Below are 22,943 nucleotides of genomic sequence, written 5' to 3'. Positions count from 1 at the left end.
ATGCTTTTATCTAATTTATCATGATTCACAAATGTGGCCTCTTTCCTCCTGGGCTCCACTGTCCTATCTCTAAGTTTGCCAGCTACCCTCTCTGGATGTCCAACAGAGAATCAAACACATCTGCCAACACTACTGTCTTTCGTTTTCCCATCCATTTACTGTTTTCCAGATGTTGTGCTTGGTCCAAGAGCACTGTTGGCCCAAGAGTCTGACAATCTGCTGGGTGCAATATTCTTATTATATCTTGATGTTTCTTTCCCCTCAATACTTTTGAGTATTGCTCCATGATAGCTTGGTACAGACTGATGTTGCTAACAGTGTGTTTGAAGACAATCTGATTTTTTTTCCTCCTGGCAACTCAGGTTTGTTTTTGTTTTTGTGTGGCTTTCTTTCTTTCTTTTTTCCCTTTTTCATGGATGCTCAGAAAACTATTTTTTATATGTCTTCAAAGACCAGTAATTTTACTAAGACACATATTGGTGCTCATGATTCTACATAAATTATTCTTTTCTAAGGCATGATATGCTCTTTCAGTTTGCAAATTGAACTCTTTTGTATTTCTAGAAAGTTTCCAAATTTATACTTTAAATGTTTTTTTTTTTTTCTCTTGGAAGTTTGATTTTCTTCTTCAGGATAGTTATATTCATGTAGTATCTTCTTTATCCTTTTGACTGTCTTCCAGATCTCAGACTTACTTTATAAACCTTTACATTTTTATTTTGCTTACTCTTCTTAATTCTTTGTTTTCATCCATATCTACATAAATGTTGCCTTATTTATGTTGTGATTTTCCTTTCTTTTCTACTTCTTTTATAGAGGCTCGTTTGTACATATTTCATGTCCTCCTGTTTCATCTGAGTTATTGTATCTCTGCTGTAACTTTTCTCGATTTGTTAAATTATTTAAATTCATGGAAGCATGCTATTTTGTGGCAATATTTTTCTCTGTCTGTGGTTTCCTGTTCTTTCCCTTATTGTATATTCCAATGGTTTCCAGTTTCTTTGTAAAAATATTTTTATTATTCCTCATCCCTGAATGTGATGAGCTTTAACAGAACAATTTTGTTGCAGAATCGCCATTAGAACAGTGAACAGTGCCAGCTTCTCAGAGAGCACGAATTCTCCTTGATTCACATGGAAACTCCTGATGACACAGAGCTGTTTGAGCTTCGTGAACTGTTTCTCTCTTTTCTTCCTTTAGCAGGTTTTGCAGCTACACAATTCAGAATCTCTCCCTGAACAGCATGTGCAAATCTCTGCCCTGTGCAAAAGCAAGCTTTCACCCTTACCTCCCTCGTTGCTCTGGATGCCACTTCAAAGCCCAGGGATGAACCTATTACCAGTTTCTGTGCAATGTTTTTATTGTTCCTGACATGGCTTCTGGGTTTTTTCCTCGGGATGTACCTTCTCCTGTGGACAGCTATTCACTGATGGCTTGAGATCTTGAAATCATCCACTCTAATCATCTTTTCATACCCATTTTACCTCCCTACACAGTTTCTCACGTGTTGTAGTTTAGATTATAAATATCTTTCATTTCTCTTAAGACGGGACCTTTATTCCTGTTGTTTGTTGTTGTTGTTCTTTTTGACATGCTTTTTAAGAGATAAGGGAGACAGAACCATTTTTTTCTGCCTTTTGAAAATTGGAACTTAACATATATATATTTAGATCTAAGCTGTGTTAAGAAATACTATCTCAGAAAGACAGAAGGGTGGTTTCATCTTCTTTTGTTAAGAATAGATTTCTCCAATTCCAGTGTATACATTTGTCATCCAATTAGAAATTTACAAAGAAAAAGATATCACTGTAACAGACAAATACCAATAATTTTGACAATAAAAATGCTGGCATTTGGGATGCTTGAACATGCAATCAGTTTAACACTTAACTTAGCCTGTAGCTACTTTAAGGAATTAGAGGATCAAGTTTTCTAAAGTAGTAATTTAAACAAATTCAATTGCAAGCAAGAAGTCAAATGGTACTCAAAGGTTAATGTATTACTATATACTAAGGATTGTGCTGAAATGGCAGTAAAGCAGGTGCATCATTTCCTGGATTGGTAAAATAGTTTTCTTTTTGTTAGACCAATATAGACATTTATAATGTAAATATCTTATATGCAGCAATAGTTTAAGGCTAATCTATGGCCAATGGGAATCCACTTTGGTGTTTCAATCGCAGTTCTATCATAGAGAATTTGCCTTTTTCTTGACTTTAGGTCGGTATCCATTTCATATTCATGGTATGAATGCAGAAAAATTATATATTTAAGATAAATACCGTGTTTTTATTTCCTCTATTTACACATGGGCTTGGAAATGAGCGCCTCCTTGACTCTGTAATGATGAAATCAGGTACTCTGCATGCAGGATCTATGAGAAAGAATGAAAGGGGGGAAAGGGAGAAAATGCTACCTGACTATTTATAAAAATAGAGAACAATATTTGGGAAAAAACGGATTTGTTCTGAAGAGTTATTGCTTAGTGAGGTCCTATGTGTTTGGAACCCACACATTATCCGAAAAAAAAAAAAAAACTGTTCTTATCTGAACAGTTTTTTTTCTTATCAACAGCAGAGGGAAAATTTCTTGTAGGGCACTTTATACCAACCATGAAATTTCTACAAGATCAAAGTCCAAAGTGTACTTCAAAAAGCATGGTATGGTTTTCCAAGGATTAGCTTTCACCATTCTCAGACTGATAGATTCTTAGAGGGTTATTGTGAGAAGGAACGTAGACAAAAACATGCCCAAAAGAAACACTGTCTGGGGACAAACTGTCTCAGGAGATTAGTAACAGGCGACATGGAAACTTTAACCTCACGGTCAACAGCTCCCATCTACCCATAGTTGTTAGAGGCTAGGAAGTCACCAGAGTACAAATGCCGGCCGGTTTGCTAGGAGACAGAAGGAAGGTGTCCTAGCCTTTCTCTTTGAAAGTGTTTGTATCACAAATCCCAGTCTGAAAATAGGAGAGGATTTACACACATGCACAGGCACACGTGCTCAAGCACACATAAACACACACACACATTCGCACAACGGAAGGACAGAACTAGAAGAATGTTTGCAGGTATCTTAAAATTGTTCCTGAGCAGCACCAATATGGATGGTTAAATTTCTTCTTTTTGCCAATTCTGATTTTTAAATGTTATACGTTGAAATATATTCCTTTTTGTTATAAGAAAAAAAATTAAAACAATTTTCTTCCTCAGCCTTGATTGTTATAAAAGTAAAAGATAACCCTGTCTTTTTCTCCACCTGTTCACCTGTTTTAGTGACTCTTTCATGAAGCATTTAATCTTGTCTCAAATAGCGTTCCCATAGCTAATCTTCCCAACTTCCTCATTATTTAGTACTTACGCCTCCAAGTCAGGCAGAAGGGTTGGTTAAATTATCATACCTCCAGAAACCTCCAAAGAACTATTCAAAAATTTTTGACACTCAATATTAGTTTAGAAATTTCTTTTACCATTTGACGTAGCTTATCTTTTTATAAAAAAATGTATTTTTCAATGAGAATACATGCCTACTTAAAAAAATTATGGTGCAAGACTAATAATGAAAAAAAAAAAAAAGAACAACAAAACCCAAACAACCCAGCAGGCCTTTGTGTTACCTCTTCACAGCTCTCATCTTGCTCCTCAGAGATTAACATTCAACATAGATTTATTTTTATTTGCTCAGAAAATAGCTGATGAAGGCCTACCATGTATCAGGACTGTTCTAAGTGCAATGCATGGGCAGTAAGGAAGCCCTCACATGTCCTTTCTAATATAAAGTGCACATTCTGGTGGAGGAGAAGACAATAAGCCAACAAGTTCATGAGTAGTAAGTACATACCATATTATTCATTGGATGGTGATAAGCACTAAGAAAGAAATAAAGCAGAGAAGAAAATATGAAATATATGGAGGTGGGTGAAATATTAGATAGATTGTACAGGGAGGGCTTCATTGAGGAGTGACCTCTGTTGCTTTAGGAAAGTCAGAGGGTTAGTCAAGAGGGTATCTAGAGGCAGAGGTTTCTGGATAACAAATGCAAAGGTGCCAAGGGAGAAATATAGCAGGTAATTTAAGGAGCCTTCAATTATTCATGCTCCTGTGGTGTTTTCTACATAGCTATTCAGTATGATTTGCTAATATTAGACATGTTCTATTGATTCTCACCAATGTGAGCCACTGGCCCTCTGCTATACTGTTGCCCCATCCTACTTGTCCCCCCTGTCCCCTAACACAGTAATATTAGAATATTTAGTTAAGCTGTCCGTTTTTACATTATTTTGACTATGCAATAACATTCATATAACTAACAGACCACACCACACAGCCTTTTCTTTTTCCACATGATTAATTTCTTCTAAAATTAATAACTACCTTCTTTATTTGCCTGGTTGGTGATGTAACTGTGATTAATATTTTCCGAAATACTTCAATATCCCTATGTAATGCTTATCCATCAATATTGTTTATGATTTACTGCCCCCAGTTTTTTCTGTCTTTCTTGTCAGTGAGACTCTTGATCTTTAGGCCTGTTGCTATTCAGCAGTTACCTTTTTTTTTTTTTTTTTTTTTCATTCTGGAATTCCCTTTGCTAGACACCTGTGTGTCACCTAGATCTCATCTTTTCTCTCCTGGTATTTCATGTTTCTTACTGAATTATCCAAATCAATTTCACATCTTTGTTGTTGGGTGATATTTGCTTTGTTTGTGCAAATACCCTTTATTATGTATTATTTACATTTGAGTTCAGTTTCCTAATCATTGCAAGCCAAAGTACCTTAGGAGGTACAGAATTTAAAAGGCTGTATAAAATGTCATATAACAAGAAGTCCTGAAATAGTTTGACTCCATGTCTGGTTAATCTAATGACTCAATGACATTATCATGGATACATTTTGGCCATCTGCCTACTTACAATTTTGGTATCTTCGATTATGGTCACAGCTGTCTTTAAAGGCACTAGGCATCACCAGCATTTTTTTTCTTGTGTCAGTATCCAAGGGCCTTAGGAATAATTAGTTTATCCAGAGAAAACTCTTCTAATCTTCGCCTGTGATGAGGAGTGGTCAGGTAGCAGGATAGTAGGATGATGTATTTTAAAATCTTGCTCTTCAAATGGGGAAAAAAGTCTGAAAAACATGCAGTTCAATATATCAACTTTCACTTTATTCCTGTTTTCTTCCAATACTTTACCCCAGCTGCTCACTATACCTAGTGTTCCTCATTCCAGAGCCTTTCAGAATGAAGTTTTGTAGAGAATAAACTCCTGATCACCAGTCTAGAAAAGGGTAGATTATTCCTCTAATTGTTCAGACTTGAGGGGTGGGACCTTTGTTGTCCACCGTTTTGTGTGATAGTGTTTAACTTCTCTGGGATATATTCCCTGTGCAATATGTGGGTCTCTGACTGTTTAGTCTTTAAAAAGATGCCAAACAACTTTCCACAGTGGTGGTATTACTTTACTTTCCCATCAGTAATACATTGAGATGCAGCTTCTTTGTATCCTCACCAACTTTAGGTATTGTCACTCTTTGAAAATTTTAGCTATTCTAATACATATGGAGTGATGTATCTCATCATAGTTTCAATTTTCATTTTCACAATGGCCAATGACATATATTGCCGTCAATATTTTACCAGTTCAACTAAAGCATAGAGACCTTATCACCCTTTGCAGCCATTTATTTTCCTCTTTATATTACGGTTGTCTTAAATATTTCCTCTATGTACATAAGAAACCACATCAGACAATAGTATAATTTTTGCTTCACACATCTAACATAATTTAGAAAATTCAGGATGGGAAGGATAGTATATTACATTTACCCACATTTCTCCTCTGTCCATTGCTCTTTCATTCTATCTGATATTCCAAATTTTCCTTCTTTGTGATTTTATTCCTGTCGAGGAGCTCTTTTTAGACATTACTTTAGGGTAGGTCTACTGATGTCAAATCCTCTTAGATTTCCTTTATCTCAGAATGTCTTGATTTCACCTCCGTTTCTGAAAAATATTTTTGCTGGTTAGAAAATTCTGGGTTGACAGTTCTTTTCTTTGCAATGAAAATATTGTGCTATTTCCTTCTGACTTCATGGTTTCAGGGGAGAAAACTGCTGTTTTTCAAAATGTTGTTCCTCTATAGATAATGCATCATTTTTTTTCCTGGGTACTTTCTTTTTTAAAAAATTTATTTATTTGTTCATGAGAGACACACACACAGAGAGAGAGAGAGAGAGAGAGAGAGAGAGAGGCAGAGACATAGGCAGAGGGAGAAGCAGGCTCTATGTGGGGAGCTTGATGCAGGACTCGATCCAGGACCCCAGAATCATGCCCTGAGCCTAAGGCAGGCGCTCAACCACTGAGCCACCCAGGCATCCCTTTTCTGGGTACTTTCAAGATACTTTCTTTAATTTTCAGAAGTTTGACTATGGATTTATGGGGTTTATCTTGTTTGGGGTTTTGCTCAGCTTTTTTAATGTGTAAGTTTATGTCTTTCTGATGAAGTTTGAATACAACTAACTTTGAATATTTTTTAAAATTAAGACTTTACATTTTGGGGGCAGTTTTAGCAAAGTTGATGGAATTTAATAATTTTTAAGCCCCACTTTCTTTCTCCTTTCATTCTGAAACTCTGATAACACAAATGTAAAGTCTTTGTTATAGTCCCATAGGTCCTTGACACCCTGCTTTTAATTTTTTCAGTCTACTATCCCTCAATTGTTTACACTAATTCCTATCATTCCACCCTTGAGTTTATGGATTATTTTCTCTGTCCATTCCATTCTGCCATTGGGTCCATCACTGAGCCCTTTATTTTGATACATTTATTTTTTATTTCTAAAATTTTCATTTGGTTCTTTTCATATCTTCTATTTCTTTGTTGAAACTATTCTTTTTTCATTTGTTAAAAGCACTTTGAAACTGTTTAACAAAGTGTTTCTATGATGGCTGCCTTAAAATCCTCATCAGATATTTCAACATCAGTGTTATATTGGTGTTGGTGTCTTTTGATTGGCCTGCTTCATCCAAGTTGAGATTTTCCCAGTTCTTAGTACAATGAGAGATTTCTTTATTCTAACCCTGGGCATTTTAGATTTTGTTTTGTGAGACCCTGGATCTTATGTAATCTTTTTATCTTTTGTCAAGAAACCACGCTGTTTATTGTTAATGTGTAAAGTGAAGGTCTGGTAGGGATGAAAGCTCAGTTCACCATCCTCTACCCCACTGATAGTACCATAGGCAGGGAAGCAAAATGACAACTAGCATCACCCCACCCCCAACTCAGTGCATTTGTTTCTGCCATGTGTGGGTAGAACTTTGATTTTGCATTTGGTACCACTGGCACTAATCAGGTGAGGGTAAGAGGCTGACTGCCCAACCTTGCTGATGTTAGATATAGGGCTAGAACTTCAGCTCCCCAACAGTTCCACTGATTCTGCAGGGCAGGGGCAGTTTCTTCTTTGCTATTTGGCTGGGTTAGGATTTATATTGTTAAAAAGGTTTTTTTTGTACCTCTAGGTTACCCCTTCTCTCGTCCTTTGGTTAGAGGATATAGGCTTTTCTTGGGACTTCCTTTCTTGTCTGTGTCTGTTGGCAGTTCTGGGTTGTAGGCTTCTCCAGTGTCCCATGAAAGGCAAAAAGAAAACCCAAGGAGGTCATCACTCTCATGACTACGTTGTCCTAAAGTCCTATGATCCCTACACAGTTTACCTTCTTCTTTTACCTTTCAGAGTCTTTATGTTTGCGTCTTGTACTATTTTCAGGATTTTCTGGTTGTGTGAGGGAAGTCTAGCCTGAAGTAGGTCAGAACCAGAAGTTCTAGCATTTGTGTTTATTTTATAATGGTCCATTCAGTTAACATGCAATATGGAATTGTGTCATGCACCTGCCCATTTATTCTTCCTTCATGCCATCCTTTTATCAACAACATATTTGGTGTATGTTCAGTAGGTATATGTACTATTTAGGAAGCACCTGGGCATGGCATGGGAAACATGACTACCAAGGCTCATGAGCCCCTAGACAAATCCCCACTTCACTGTAGGAGATATCATTGAAGAAATGAACTAAGTTCCACATAGGAGAACAAAAGACACGTCATATTGGATTTGTTTATATGCATACTTTCTGTTTATAATAACCAATAAACATTGTCTTGAAAGGGAAGATTATTTGTAAAATGTAAATATGTGGCAAAAAGGATTTATATGAATGACTCAAAGTTCTCCCACCCACAGATTTGGGTGATCATGATTATATAGATTCACTTAAGTAGTCTCTTGGTATCAGGCTTCCACCTGAGTCACCTCATGCAACTCCCCAAAATACACCCTAGGAGTATATTTTGAAGTTCTCTTAAAGCTCTGAAACATCTGAGCACTCTAATGTTGCGAATTACAATCCATAAACAGTATTTATAAAATGCTTGATCTTGAATATTTCAATTCCTTAACTATTTCATTTTCTCCACTAGCAGATTTTTTTATTGTAGCATTGGTGTCTCCCAAAGCATGGGACACAGGAGGAATCACCTTGCTTACTGTACCTCAGGGACAGCTGCCACCAGTTACAGCCAATTACAAACTCTCAGGTCAGATATACTAAGCCGACCAGAGTGTTATAAATTGCATATGCAAATTGCCCAGGGGCCCCTGATTAAGTCGGCAACAAAACTGAAAATAAAACTCCTGACTCTTCCCATACAACGGCCTTGCCTCTCTGAATCGGTCTCAATACTCTGTTCTCTTACTATCCTGGGTATCTCCCTTTGCTATTCGCTTCAGCTGTCTCCTCTAATCTTCCCTGCAGGCTTGGTAACAATTTCCATTTTTCCCTGACTTTATTAACAGGTGGTACCAAAATATATATGTCTTTATGCCATGGACATAGATGTCTTCTTAATTTGTTCTCTCTCCTATTATTATGCTGCTAACATAAACCACACACACACACACACACACACACACACAATTTTTCTGTGTATTTTTTTAATGTAGTATGATAAAAATCCACCTTTGTGTTGTATTGTGAGGAAGCTTAGTCTCTAAAGGTGGTCCTTAAACTGTTGTATGGTAAAAAGTTCACCTACTACAGTTCTTAGAGATTAACAGTGCACATTAGTACTGTTAAAGAAATCCTATTTTTTTCACCCTGTATTTCAAACATCCTGACCAAGATAAATTTTTATATTATTTGAAAAAAATGATTTCCTATGGAAGCATTATTTTTATACAGTGTAATGCATTAATCTCAGGTTAGTTTGTCTAGCTTTGACAAATGCAAACCTCCATGTAATCCACATCCCCTTATCAGGATAGAAAACATTTCATCACTGCAGGAATTTCCTTCATATTCCTTCCCAGGCAATCTTTGCAAGTCCTGATGAATCCATGAATCTGTGTTCTGTCATTGTATTATTTTTGCTTTTTTCATATTAGTGGAATCATAAATGTACCGTCTGTATCTAGCTACTTTTGATGAGCATAGTGTTTTTGAGATTGAGTCATGTTTTATATTTCAGTAGTTCAATCCTATTTCTCAATAGTATTTCATTGTATATATCTCAGTTGTTTTTTAGTTCTCTTCTTGATGTGAACAAATATTATTTCCACTTCTTGGCCATTAAAAAGAAATCTGTTATGAGCATTCTTACACAAGCTTTCTGTGAATGTATGCTTTCCTTTCTTCAGGATGAATCCCTAGAAATGGACCTGATGTGTCTGTCATAGGATACATGCATGTCTAATTTTTTACAAAATTGCAAATTTGTTATCGAAAATTGGTAGTACCATTTTACACTCCCACAGGGGCATGAGGATTTGTTACCATAATGATTTTTATGTATATTTTTTGTCAGAAACCTGGTAACAGACAGAAGCATATAGTATGAACTGCTGCTAGAGATATAATAGAAATGGAAATGGTTAAGAGAGATGAGAGAAATATTGAAAGTAGGGAAATTATGTTTTCAATTTTATGAATTGAAAATCCATGGTATTCTTACAATGAAGCTTGAGTTTTGGAAATATATTTAAATCTGAACTATTTGCAGTACAGCTTGGCTAATACCATTTCAGACAGTTCTGCTGAAGCATTTTAAAAACGTGTTTGGGAAGATCATTTATGCATGATAAATAATCATATGTTTGTGTTTTGTATGAGAGAATGTCTGTTTACCCAGGGAATAAGGTATGGGAAGGTTGATAAAGAGTCCGCTGAATGTTTTGCTTTTTTCATTTTTGGGGGGTTAGTAGAGAAGTAGATAAAATGAGATTATGATGTCTCACAACTAGTAAGTCACTCATGTCCACTCTGCTTGACCCCTAAAATTGTCTAAACATTTTATGATATATTTTCTATTTATAGACATATATAATGGTGTAGTAGGAAAGAACTCTTAAAACATCCACTTAAAACTTTCTTTTGAGGGTTAAATTTCCTCTAAACCATCTTCTCCAGTTGTTTGCCTTCAAGAATGGAAGGATTTGCTTCATTGGGCATAGAGAAGGTCTATGGAATATAGATGTATAGAATGGAAATGAGCTTTGCTCTTCTTCTTTCACTCATATCAGTCATGCTTCTTTTTTTTTTATACCAAGGCAAAAGAGAACAGAGAACGTGCATTATGGCAAAAGCACGTTTCCTACCTGGTCCGAAGGGTCAAAGTAGGGAAGACTGTTTAATGCCTTTCAAGGTAGAAAGCACAGGTTAATATAGATGGAAAGCATCATAGTGTCTGCATGTAAAGATCAAAATGCCTTCTTTTCTGAGATTCCTTAGTGCACACTCATCAGCAGAGTCCCATTGACTTGGACCTCACACTCATTGATTGCCAACTGGTCTCAGCCCACTTCCCACTGTTCAGATCCTGCATCAGACTCCTGTTACTATTGTTTCAATTTGTTATTATTGTAATGTATTATTTTGAAGTGTTTTCTTCTTAGAACAAATGGTTATTTTAGGAATCATGATCTCTCACCAACTCAAACTAATATTCCAAATATATTTTCTTTTTTCTAAGTCAGACTTAGTTTAAAGAGAAATGATGTGGGTGTCAGAGAATAAGAGGCTGGCTGAGAATTTCTCCCAAAGTGGTTTTGTTAATAAAGTCAGAATTTTTCTTTCTCCAGATACAGAAACCACTCATTGCTAAAATTATCATCAGCTTCTTATTATCCTGTAAACATTTATATTGCTTTGGAAGGGACAGAGGATAAAGAAAGGATGGAAGCAAAAGCTAAAGGTTACAGATCGCCATTTGATTCCAATTGAGCTTTGCTTATGTAATGTGGGCTGGGGGATACCGGAGCCCCTTGTGGTCACACACCAGTCTTTTACGTGGTTGTGGTAGGCAGGACTCTAAGATGCCCCCTAAGATTCTGAGCCCCCTAGAGCACATGTCCTGTAGCACTCCGGGACTGTGACTATAATTCATTTCACTGTGGTGATTAAGCTATGCAATGTAGCAGAGTTTACTTTAAGAAAGGGAAGTTATCCAGGCCAACCCAATTTAATTACATAGGCCCTTTAAAAGTAGAATATTTTCTCCAGCAAAGAAAGTCAGAGACACACTCTCACAGATCAGGAAAAAAAGCAAACATGCTTGCTGCGAACTGCTTACGGAGGCCACGTGGCAAAGAACTGAATGCAGTCTCTCGGAGGTGGGCATAGTCCCCAGGAAACAGCAGGAAAATGGGGACTTCCGCCCTAGAACTGCAAGGAAATGGATTCTTCCAAGAACCAGTGAGTATGGAAGGGATTCCGAGCCCCAGATGGCAGCCCCATACGACTGACACCTTGATTTCACCTCCTTAAGACTCTGAGTAGACAATCCAGCCAAACCACATCCAGACTTCTGACTGTAGAAACTGAAAACTAATACAACGAGACAAACAAGATGAGTTGATTAACTTCTTAATTGAGATGATTAATTTTATTAATCAGAACTTTTATTTAAAGCAGAAAATCATGACAAGTGATATAGACATAAATTTTTTAAACTAAATACACGCTTAATCACTTTGTGATTTTTGCCTTAAAATAAATGGATTCTTCAATTGAAATTTCAGTTGTCTTTTTATATGAATCACACTTGTAATGGTCTCTCTATATTTTCTAGTTTTGTGTTCTTTCAAGTGTAGCAGGACCTTACAGGCAGTTGTGTAACAGTCTGATTACAGAATCATTTTAAATGTTGTGGTTCTTCCCCCACTCCTGCCTTCAATCTTTTCAGTTGTCTGGATCACACCTAGTTCCATAGCAATCATTTAAACATTTGCCCTTATTAAGTTTTTTGAAAGTGTGCAACGTAATTTTCATTAATCCAACAGTTTTCCTACTGTAATTTCAGCATTTTATATCATCCAGTTGAATTATTTATTTTTAGCAGTATATAAAGCTGGTTTAAATAGGTCTGGAAACAAACACAGATGACTGGTATGCATTTAACTTAGTAGAAGTACATTAGTGCAGGCACTCTGGCTTATTGGCTATAGTGTGCACTGTGCTGTGGTTCTCAGAAGGAAGGTAGTGTACAAAGAATGGAGAATGTCACTAACTAGGTCAACTTTTACTTCTATTTGTCAGGTAAATGAAGTGGAGGTAGCTTAGGATACTTTCCATTAAACACACACACACACACACACACACACATATAATTATCAATACCATTTTATTGCTTTATGAAGATTCATCAAAATTAGAGTATAATAATATTAGCCCTCCCCCTCCCCCGAACCCAGTTGCCCAGTGGCTCTGGATTATTTACATGTGGACACAAAACACTTTGTCAATACAAAAATCATTAAATCCTGAGGGGCAAGTAAATATTCATTTTCACATGCTCCTATCCTAAGCACAGGCAAGCTAGCATTTGAAACGGACTCCCTGGCTCTGTGGTTTGGGATGTTACTCAATCATTCTGAAGCTCCATTTGCTTCTCTCTAAAATGGGGTAACAACCCCCCAGAATTGTTGTGGAGGTGAATAAGTTAACCTAAGAAATACCTGCCAATATACCTGTGTTAGGTGCTAAGTACTTCCCTTCCCATTTGGATGTCTGTGTTATGGTGAAATTGTCTTTTGTATTCGATTTGCAAGGTGGGAGCTATAACCACTTGTAAGTTAAATTCTTCCATACTTTCCATACTTTGATGTATGGCTATTTGCTGAGTGTGTACGGCAAGCTATTTATGAGCATCATTAGGCGTCTTCTAAGAACTGAGATACAATCTCTAGATTTAGTGCCAACAAATCCACAATACTATACCGACCTGGTTCCCAATTTTAAAATGACTATTAATTCATGTTTCCAATAACATGAAAATTCAAACTTAGAAAAAAGATTACCTGCCCTCTCCTTACCCTAATAATAGTAACTGTTTCTACGTTCCCAGATTCATTGGGTTCCTCATTCTCTTACAAAATGGTCATTGTAGTTTAAAAAATATATATCAATCATGACTTTCTGCCCACTTTTCATCATATTATGGAACTCATGTTAATGATGTCTGCAGTTATAAAAACTAGAGATGAGCTGAACATTATTCCTGTTGCTACCACCAGTCAGTAAGATGTTTCCAAATCTCCTCTTCCAGGACTCCTCCATTGCTCTGGCTGCCAGGTTTAGGACACTTGCTGCTACAGGGAATTTCTACATGAGATGCAGAGCACAGCATTAAACTGAGTGTTTTTCTCTCCTCATGCTGAAGAATGCATTTAACATGTCACCAAACATTTAGCAATTGGTTTCTTCTGTGTGTTAAATTTCTAAGCCAAATTAATGACTGTATCAATATATTTAACTTAGTTTTGCCATAATTTGATCACCACGCAGCCAAAGTTGTCACAAATTAAATTAGGCTCTAGATAGCATGTATGTCACATTGGTGGAAAATGTGTGTGGTGTATGACCAAGTCTTATAAACTTAAACTTGTACCAACAGAAAAGCTTGCTTCCTTGCTGCTAATGATTTGAAGTCTCTGACAGACCATCTGCCTCCACTTGAGAGCAGAGTATCCACAATGGTGTTGGACAGAGCTTGTTTCAGAAATCAAGAGGCAAACTAAGGACTCTTGCCTCACCGAGTGGTATGCAGATAAAAAGCAGATGCAGTAGTGAAGGTTTTCTATAGCTGGAAAAATTGGCACTTTTCAGGAAGGTAGAAAAGATGATGGGGGTGAAGTAAGAATATATTGGGAAGTCAAGAAAGAAAGAGGGCAATGGATTACCCTATATAACTGCAGAGTAACGGAATCTCAAGACCAATTTTGAATCTATACTTTTTATTGGCATGTGGTAATTTACTTGACTACTAAAGCTCCAAATGGAGGCTAAGGGTCTCAGGTCACACCTGTTGCACTGAGTGAGGTTCATGATTTATGTCTGTGTGACCTTTTAGGTCATGCTGTGGAGACATCGGTTCTACTGAAATGAAACATAAATATACCCCTCCTCTTTGACACACACACACACACACACACACACACACACACACTACCCCAAAATCTTTTATCTGTGGGCTTCAGACATTTGTGTTGGCACCTGTTGGTCCAGCTGTAGTGTCTTTACAATGCCTTTGCTAATAAAAGATGAACAAAGTCAAGACCAAACTCAGCTGTTTCACAATTTAAGTTTTACTGTATTATCTCTCCCTAGTCCTTCATTTATTAAAAATACATTTTGAGGGGAATCCCTGGGTGGCTCAGCGGTTTGGCGCCTGCCTTTGGCCCAGGGCACGATCCTGGAGTCCCGGGATCAAGTCCCACGTCGGGCTCTCGGCATGGAGCCTGCTTCTCCCTCCTGTGTCTCTGCCTCTCTCTCTCTCTCTCTGTCTCTCTCTCTATCATAAATAAATAAATAAATAAATCTTTAAAAAAATACATTTTGAGCATCAACTTCATGCTCTTCTCCATTCTTGGAAAACAGAAGGACGTGAGACTTCATGGAGCTCAACTTCGAGTTGGGAGAAACAGGCAGCAAAATTTTGAAAAGTGAGTAGATAGTATGTCTCGGGGCTAGGGAGAGACAAGGCAGAAAAAAGTTGTCCTTTTATATGGCACCGTCAAAAAGGGCCCTACCTGAGCAAATGTCATTTAAGTAGATAAACAAAAGAAAGTGAAGGAACAAGCCAGCAGAATAGCACTGGAAAGAACATTTCAGGCCAAGGCTCAGTGAGTGCAGAGATTTTAGCTGGGTGTGTGCTTCTCATGGTTAAAGGAATAGTAAGAAAGCCAACAGTGGCTAGTTCTGGATAAAGGATCATGGAAGAGAAGGCTGAGAGATAAAGTTAGGGAGATAACAGATTATCCACAATCTTAAGGGCCAATCTAAGGAATTTGGATTTTTTTTTTTTTTTTTTGCATTTTTTAGATTTTGTGTGTTTTTCTGAGTGGGAAAAAAAGCCATTGAAGTTTCAGGCAAAGGGATATAGCCAACTTAGATTTTCACAGGTCAATCGAACTGCATATTTAGAAAAGGGAGTAAATTGTGCTAGTATGGCCTGTAAGTATGAAAGTAAAGGAGATAAACATCCAGGTGTCTTATACAGTGGTTGAGACAAATAAGTGGATGTTATATTGCTGAAAGAAGACAATTTTCACAGTCTTTATAATAAAAATATCAATGGTGTATTTTTCTGTGATAAAAGACAAAAGTGCTTTAGAAATTAGCCTTGAAAAATGTATTCCTATGCAAAGACAAAGCTTCAGTTTTGACTTGTGATTTCCTTACTTCAGGGATACTGAACGCTCAAGTTCGTAAGATTGTGCAAGAGCCTTCTGGAATTAGCTATTCTCTTTCTTGGCATAAACTTGTGAGAAAATGCAGGTAACGATCTAACAGGAAGGCATATGGCCAACGCCTCTTCTTCATTCACTCAAATGAATCCATTATTTCTTCTTGTCTCAGCTGCCCAATTTCTCTAAAGTAAATAAAAACTCGGTTCCAACCAGCCTTGTAAAAGTCTCAAAAGCTAGCTTCATCCTTGAGCATGCACGATCTGGAAAACATTAAATCCCTAAAAATTTTCAACTCTCAGTAGTTGTTATGTGAATGACGAGAGATGGTTTAAAAGCAAAGAAATACCCAACAGAGGGCTGTTGCTACTGTGGTAGAATTAAGAAATGAGAGGGAAAAGTTTTATCAATTGTTCCATGCGAAGTATGTAATATACTAAGAATATTACTAGAAACACATCTTCTTGTGAATATTAAGTATTTTTTAAGTGATTGAGGGATATACTAGATGTTCAGCTTTTGACCAGATTTTGACAATACAGAATTATCAGAATTTAGTGTTGACATAGCCTCCAACCTTGAGGCATTAAGTTGAAATATAACAAGAAGTCCTAGGTTATCATGTTCTAATTTTGTGTGTACGTGTGTGTGTAGTTTACACAAACACACACATACACGTGTAAATGTACAGATAATTTCACACACTGTAAAAAATGTTTAGACTGTTACTATAAATCCAGGCTTCTTTACTGATTATTGGTTCCAGCTTATCCTTGAGGGATACTCAGAGGCCTAACAAGAAACTAATTCTAAAGCCAAATGGAAGGCATAGTCACTAAGTTCTCAGTTATATTATATAAGAAATATGTCTGCTGTTCAACAAATAAATTCGAATGTGGTTTTGGTCATACTTTATGAATTTCCTATTCCCTGAGTTTCCTTAGCCTAGATCTAGCACCACGCTGAGTGAAAGGTAAAGTTTGAGAAACATCTATATTCATAGAGCATCACTGGAACTTTCTGTTTTTACTGTCTGACAAAGATAATGCCTAATGCAGTGTTGGATACATACCCACAACCACTGCCCTGAGGGTTTTCTTGTCAATCTAGAAAGTGCCTGGACTGGGGAAAAAGAGAGCATAGGATGCAGTCCTGTTTATGCAAAGCTGGTATTTTCCCCATATGGGAAGAGAGTGAGGTGCACAGCCCTACTCAGGATGGGTTCAATAGGAAATGGTGGCAGGTAGCAGGCTCTGGCATGTGAAGAAATGAGTGGGACTGGAAGCTGATGCAAAGTATTTGACAAAAGAGCTCCATAGCCCTATAATCCACTTCATTCCCTATTTCTTCATCCCCCTTTTCCATAATTAAAATAGGATAGCCGTTTCTTTACTGGTTTTTCCTGTTAGTTAGCTCCCATCAACCTTCTCTAATCCAACTAATTTAATACATCTACATATAGTGATATGATAAAGCATTTTATGTGGTTTATGCATTTAAAATTCTCTCAGATAACACTTACTTAAATATAAATCCAATCTCTGTAAATATGTTTTAACCAAAGAGGTGATTCAGATTTGAAACCCCACGATAAAATGGTCAGGAGATAGTATTTTTGAAAGTTCTTATTTTGGTGCAGCTGCCCTCATCAACCACAGAATACCTCTTCAAAGATCTAGGTGAAAGATTTTTAAATGTTATATAGTTGATCCTTCCTTGAACAATGTAGGGGTTAGGGGTACCAACCCCCCTGCACAGTAACAATCCACATACAACTTTTGACTCCCTCACAACTTTACTACTAATAGCCTACTGTTGAATGAAAGCCTTACCGATATCAAAAAACAGTCAATGAATACATATTTTGTGTCATATGTATTCTATACTCTATTGTTTCAATTAGGTAAGCTTATTAAGAAAGTCATAAGAAAGACAAAATGTATTTATAGCACTGTACTGTATTTATTGAAAAAAATTCCATGTAGAGGTAGACCTGTGCAATTCAAACTTGCATGGTTCAAGGGTCAACTTTGGTCCATAAGAATCACCTGGAAAATTATGCAAATAGCCATCACTCAACTATAAATCAATTAAAACAGAATATCTATTCATATGCTCAATAACATGGATGGATCTTATATATACAATGTTGAAAGGAGCCTATCAGTTACAAAAAACAAAATACCATTTATTCCACTTGTATGTATTTTAAGATAAGGCAAATCGTGGTATTTTTCCTCTGGCTGTGTTATTACCTGAAAAGCAGCATGACATATCTTTTAAGGTAATGGAAATTTGCTATATCTTGATTCTGAATGGCAGTTACCTGAGTAGATTCATATGTAAATATGCATCCCAGATACACACTGGAGATTTCTGTACTTTAGTGCTTTGCTATAGTTTTAAAAATCACTCAAGGTACTCACTAAAATAGAGATTCCTGGGCTATCCCATGGGTATTTTGACTCAGTAGCCCAGTAATGTCAGGAGTTGGTATTTTTATTAAGCCATTTATGGACCACATCTTCAAAAACCACTAGGCTAAAGGAAGGACTCTACACTTCCAGTGAGAACTCAAGGCTAGTCTGGGTTCTTGAATCCTTCTAATTTGATAGCTTGTATTATGATTTATGAGCTTAGACAGTTTCAGCTGAATTCTTTTTTATTATGAATCAAATCATAATTCTTTTACTGAATTACTTTTTTTTCATTCAAGCCAGCAGGAAGAAAGAACTTGGGGATTGTATGGAATTCTTTAGGTTATATCCTGCTCTGCAGTCCTTAAAACCACTCCATCCTCCACCCTCATCTCCATCTGCAATTCCTGTTCCCTGTTGAGCATCAAGTCTTGAGCTCAAATACAAGGGACATAGTATAAGGAATCAACTTTGAGACTACCTGTTTAAATCAATTGGCTTTCATTTATTAACGGTAAACAATGCTGCGTTTCAATATGCAACCATATTCCAAAACTTTTAAAATAACTTCCTTTTGTTTGGAAATTGAATGTGTATTTTTCCCTTCACAATTCTCTCGGTAATTCTCACAGGGATGCAATTGTTAAGCAAGAATTCAAAGTTAAATGCGATTATTGCAAGATTTGCATTGAAGTCTACACAGCACATGAATTTAATTGTCTTCATTTTTTATTTGCTTACAAGTAATTCAATTCAAGATACAATAATCATTTTTGCTAAATTCCTCTGCCAGATGTTGAAGGTATTAAAAGATGGTTGTTGAGCTAAAAAGAAGAATTTACTGATATGATGGCTTAAATCTTCTTTAATCTGTTAAATTAGATAAATAACGTAGGTAAACAATTCTTTGAAAATATATTACATTTGCTTGATTTTACTAAAAATGCATTGATTTAAATGGAAATACATTAATTTATTTTTTAAAGATTTTTATGTATTTATTCATGAGAGGCACAGAGAGAGGCAGAGACATAGGCAGAGGGAGAAGCAGGGTCCCTGTGGGAAGCCTCATGCAGGACCCTGGGATCATGACCTGAGCCAAAGGCAGATGCTCAATCACTGAGCCACCCAAGTGCCCCAGGAGACACATTAAATTAGAAACATAATGCAAATGTATCATTGAGAATATAAATGTACTGATTAATGGCTCTGTTTTTCACAAACACTTTAAAGAAAAGAAAGTAAGAGGAAAAGGAAGAGAAAGGAGAGCAAGCACAGGTAAAGGAGATTTTAAATGCACTGAATTTATGTTGAGTATGCTCGTTTTAGTAGACATGTTTAGCAGAATAAGAATAAAGTACTGGCTAACTTCATAGCTAAGACTGTGACTTTGTGGTCAGATCAACCCAAGATGAAGGCTTAGCTTCATTACTTTTAGTAACTATAAAACTTTCGTCAAGTTACTTATTTTATTTATTTTTAAGATTTTGTTTATTTGTTTGAGAGGGAGAGATAGTGAGAGGGAGCAGGAGCAGAGGGGAGAGGGAGAAACAAGCTTCCCTGCTGAACAGGAAGCTGATGCAGGGCTTGATCCCATGACCCTGGGATCATGGCCTGAGCCCAAGGCAGATGCTTAACTGACTAAGCCATCCAGGTGCCCCAAGTTACTTAATTTCTTAAAATTATGTCTATATTAAGTTACCTGTATTAAATTAGATAATACTTATATTAAGGTACTGTATTAAATCAGATAACACTTAGAAATGGTAAACACAGTGCCTGGTATAGTAACTGCTCAAAAAAAAAATTAATTGCTTACATGGTGGTCATGATGACACTTCCAAGTAATGATTGACATGGGGTATGCATTAAGATAGAAGTATCCTTTTTTGAGCCAAAAGAACAATATCTAATTCAAGATGATGGTGAATTTCACCAATTCAGCTCTAAAATATTCTATAAAATTGAATGTGAAAATGAAAGAGGATGCATTTATTTCTAAGACTTATTTTAAAACCATAGCTAACAGCTAAAAAGGAATTTTGCCTTTCTTGGATTTACCACTGATGTAATATGCTAGTATATATACAGGGTTCATAAATATACTAGACATTCTGGGTGAAAATTTACTTTTTTTTTTTTTACTAATAGATTTTAATAGCTAAGGTCCAATAGTAAAATTAAACCAAACAAAAAAATTTACCCAAACCAAACCAGACTAGAGTAATTCAAACTAAGCCAAATCAGAGTTCGATTCACAGAAGAAATGGTATAGTAGTAAAAGCAAAGACCATAAAATATTTATCAAATTCTTGAAAACACCGAGTTATAATTCTTTACACTCGTTCTACCTAGAATAGTTTGGAGAACTGAAACTAATGGTGTTTCCAAGGGAGTTAATTCAAAGAAACAATTTTTTTTTTCAAAGAAACAATTTTCAAAATAATACAGCAGAGGGACACCTAGCTGGCTAAGTCAGTTTCACTCTTGGTTTCATTCAGGTCATGATCTTGAGATGGAGCCTTGCTTTGAGCCCCTCATGGGGCTCCACACTCAGCAAGGAGTCTGCTTAAAGACTCTGGTTTTCGCTATCTTTCTCCCCCATCCCCCAATAAATAAATAAATAAAAGCTTAACATAGTAATACAGCAGAAAAATCTCTTAATTGCCCTTGTGGAAGACTATGAATTTTTCTATTTCTGCAACCTGCTAGAGGGGGAACAGCTACTTTGTAGAGTTGTGTTATTGCTCTGTTCTTTTTAAAATTAGATACAGACTATTTAACTGACCCTTTAATGTAATGTCAATAAGCCCATCAAGAAACATTTTTTAAAACTTTACAAGGTTTAAAGTGTTCTACTGAGTGTTTGGTAGTTACTCAGAAATGAGAACCAAAGGTCACAGCCTAGGGGGGAGAATCAGATACCCATGAAACGATGACCAGTACAACAACCAGTAGAGGATAAATTAGAACTGGATAGTAGAGACCAGAAATCTCATTGAGGATCAGATGGCGGAGCGTGCCTTTCAAAACAGTTGCCTGCACTGATAAAAAGTTTAGACTAAACTTTGGAAAAATGAATTGTAGACAGGTGGGGAGGAGGGTGAAAGCAGAGGAAGGAGAGAGTAATGCAGGTTGAAGAAACATGGCAGATATGGAATGATGGCTCTAGGATACACCCTTTGTCTGGTCAAAAATCCGGAGACAATTATAACCGGATCAGTAAAATAGTATTCAGGAAGCATCTTATTGTGCACACAGCAAAGTCACTGTGCAAACTGGGGGGTTATGACGCCCAGATGCCTGGGGTAACAGGAGGGCTTATTGAGTGAAAACCTTCATTGTGCCTGGTTGTGACAGCGCGGGCTTCTCGGCAGCAGGGCATTGGGTACAATTACCTTACACCAGTTTAGGAGGGTGACTTAAGTTTGTTCTGATTATCAGAAATCCTCTAAGTGAAGTTTCACTTATATTCATGGAATATGCTAGATTTAATTTTGCTTAAGTGGCTTAAATGGTTTTGTCTGCTTGGAGGGTTTCAGGCCTACTCTCAGTTTTGTTTTGTTGTAACAGTCTCTAAGACACAGCGGCCCACAGGTAAAACCTGGAGCGATTTTTTGTTCTGTTTCCACGGGGCTGGCCCTCCCACAGACAACCAGAATTTCTCCCCTCGACCTCCCACTTGGGGATTGAGGGGAGCAGGGCTAGATGACTCGTCACAACCACAGATCTGACACCCTTAGGGGCTCACTGTGAAGAATAAAACCATTCCGTAGACAAGCAATTGAAGGAACATTAGTTTCTGACTGCAGCAGACAAATTTGCCCTAAATGAAGGCAGAGGTTTTCTCCTCTCAATTTATCACTTTTTGAAGCAGAGCCAGACCGGCTTGGGTGCTTTATGAACATAATGTGGGAAGGCAGGTAGTGCTGGGGCTGCGTGCCAGGAGGTGGGAGCTCTGGTCCCAACTGCCCCACTCAACCTGTGTGATCTCTAAGGTCATTTTAGGACTTCAGATTTCAGATTCTTTTTAATTTGGAAAAAAAAAAAAAAAAGTTGGCTTAAATTGGTCCTTCCTCCCACTAAAATTCTACAAATCTAAAAATGGTCTAAAGACCATTATATTCCAATCTGTTTGAAAATAATAATTCAATCTAAATAAGAACAGTAGTACTATGTGGGATCCTTGAAATTCTTTGTCAATTTAACCCTGTTGATTTAATATGTAAAGTATTATTATCAAGCACAGACCCTGAGTGAATATTAATCTGCAAACTCTGGAGAGCAAGAAACAAAAGTGTTTTAAGATCTCTTTAAGTCCACCTAAAACTGCCTCCAAGCCTCTCCCTTGTTTATTCTTCTACCCTCTGAAAGAAAATTCTATTTTAGGGGCACCTGGGTGGCTCAGTGGTTGAGCATCTGCTTTCGGCTCAGGTCATGATCTCAGGGTCCAGTCCCGCATTGGGCTCCCGAGAGGGAGCCTGCGTCTCCCTTGGCCTATGTCTCTGCCTCTGTCTCTGGTTATTATCATGAATAAATAAATAAATAATTATTTTTAAATTTCATTTATTTATTTGAGAGAGAGAGAGAGAGAGAGGGAGATAGGGAGACGGAGAGAGAGAGGCTCCATGCAGGAAGCCCAATGTGGGACTCCATCCCAGGACTCCAGGATCACGCCCTGGGCCGAAGGTAGGCACTAAACCGCTGAGCCACCCAGGGCTCCCCAATAAATAAAATCTTTAAAAAAAAACCTATTTTAGGGGGATCCCTGGGTGGCTCAGTGGTTTAGC

The 22,943-nt window shown here is 37.1% G+C and overlaps 1 long non-coding RNA gene across 7 annotated transcripts in view; it reads right to left on the bottom strand.

Moving 5' to 3' along the window:
- The window catches only part of LOC102155742, a 291,499-nt gene that overhangs the window by 75,086 nt on the left and 193,470 nt on the right, over positions 1 to 22,943 (bottom strand). For 5 of the 7 annotated variants that reach the window (XR_005383271.1, XR_005383272.1, XR_005383273.1 and 2 more), the window contains exon 3: positions 4,918 to 5,131. This is a non-coding gene — a long non-coding RNA (uncharacterized LOC102155742). Of the gene's footprint in view, positions 1 to 2,282; positions 2,375 to 4,917; positions 5,132 to 17,707; positions 17,785 to 22,943 lie in introns of those variants that run through there. The other 2 variants (XR_005383281.1, XR_005383283.1) reach the window with 2 other exon arrangements.

The sequence above is a fragment of the Canis lupus genome, chromosome 33, assembly GCF_011100685.1.
Source record: "Canis lupus familiaris isolate Mischka breed German Shepherd chromosome 33, alternate assembly UU_Cfam_GSD_1.0, whole genome shotgun sequence".
Classification (NCBI taxonomy): domain Eukaryota; kingdom Metazoa; phylum Chordata; class Mammalia; order Carnivora; family Canidae; genus Canis; species Canis lupus.
This window is presented reverse-complemented; position numbering and strand designations above follow the sequence as displayed.